The sequence below is a fragment of the Rhagoletis pomonella genome, unplaced genomic scaffold, assembly GCF_013731165.1.
Source record: "Rhagoletis pomonella isolate Grant_MI unplaced genomic scaffold, Rhpom_1.0 Rhpom_scaffold_00001, whole genome shotgun sequence".
NCBI lineage: Eukaryota > Metazoa > Arthropoda > Insecta > Diptera > Tephritidae > Rhagoletis > Rhagoletis pomonella.
In genome coordinates, this window is record NW_023458555.1 from 68858852 (window position 1) to 68860868 (window position 2017).

Sequence of the window (2017 nt, forward strand, 5' to 3'; positions counted from 1 at the left end):
CCCCAAACGAAAGTAGCTATAATATCGGGTATCTAATAATTATCGTATATATATATCATATTTGACGAGATCGGACAGAAAAAGTTACACCCCACGAAACATGCAAAATATGTTTAAATTTTTATAATCATAACATGCACTTCAAAAAAGTGGATTTTTCAAAACCATAAATGTTATTTAAAACCACAATTTTTACAGCCAATATTACATACCATTAGTATTATTTTCCATTACCAAAAGAATCACACTTCAAACTGTTAATATATGTAAAGCACATCCGCGTTGCACTGCAGTTCAGTACAGGGTGTCCAGATTGTTTAATAAGAAAAGAGCCATTTCTGAAAAAAAAGTCGCCAAAAATCACCAAAGATTTTTTTATAAAATTCACGAAATAGGCTTAACAAATCTTTAGTTTAAAAATTAGATCTTGTTATAACATAGATTTTAAAACAAAAAATGAATATAATGCTTTCTGAGTAATAATAAATAACATAAATCACGTATATGATAGTGATGTAAAAAAAAAAATTCTTTAAAAATATTCATACTTTTAAAAAATATTTATATTAACACATTTCCTAATAGGACTGCGCAATTAATAAATTAATTATAACTCATATTAATTGATTATCGCACAACCCGCTTTTAAGCGCACAGCGCTAAAAATAAAATAAAAGCTATAATAAGGCATACAGCTGTATTCACAAATGAAATTGCAAATTTCACATTCAGCCGGAGTTGTCACAAATGGTGGTTTAATATTGACAAATGTTCGATATGCTACAACAAAATCGACAAGAATAAAAAGTGTTGCCACATCAACATTAAAGCTCTAACTCCATAACCTACTTATCACGTGTTTCGCCGCATTTACATGATAGCGCACTAAAAATTGAATTGAAGGGGAAAAATCGCCAAAAATCGCCAAAGGCGATTTGCTAAGTTTTTATGCGCTAATATCAAAAAAACAACTCTGGTTCAGTATAATAAAATTCTAGGACTAACTAAAACCAAAAGCACAAAATTTAGGTTGACAGTTAGGGGATCAGCGGTACCTTACGGTCATAAATTTATTTTCTAATTTGAGTACCTAGAATAAAGTCCGCCTGTTAAACATTTTGAAAGCAAAAATTAATATATGGACTTTTGGCCACAGAAAGTGCTTATTTCAGCCATAGTGCAATGTATAAATAAATGTATGTGCGTACAGTAACTCACAGAAATATTCGATATTTAATTTTTTCACAATATTCAAAATGTGGTCTATTAAAAATCTTTATCGTTAATTAATATATATAGAGAGGTCAGTCTACTACAAAAAACCATATGAGTATTCTCGAAGACTTGCAAAGCCCTTTCACAGTTCACTGGTTGCAAGGTTTGCAGAGCTTTCCCATAGGAAAATAAGTTTTTACCGTGCAAACCGTGCGCCATGCAAGAGCTTTATATTTAAATTTACGAACAAGTTTATAATGGACAAGTAAGAAAGTCTAAGTTCGGGCGGAGCCGAACATTAAATATATGTTTTTTCACCTTTCCGAAACCTTCCGCTAGATGGTAAGCCGGGGTGTATCAATTTTGAGTAAATTAGCGTCCTTCAATTTCGAAATATTGAAGTTTCAAGCATTTCTGAAATTTACCGTTATATGAGAAGCGGCCGTTATTTTAGTCCGATTTCAATAATTTTCAACGTTTTGCTTATATGTGGCAAGCACAATAACCACACCGAGTTTGGTACAAATTGGTAGAACGGTTACCGATATACTTATATGTGACCATAAGTGGGCGTGGCTACGCCCATTTTCCAAATATTTATAATATTATTATTTTTCGTCTAAAACTTATTATAAATATCAATTTTGAGTGAATTATCTTCATTAGTTACTAAAATATCGCAGTTTTCGTATTTCTGGAAATTACCGTTATATGGGAAGTGGGCGTGGTTAAAGTCCGATTTCGCCCATTTTCAGTACCAACCTACCTTGGATTAAGGGAAACCTACATACCAAATTTCGTT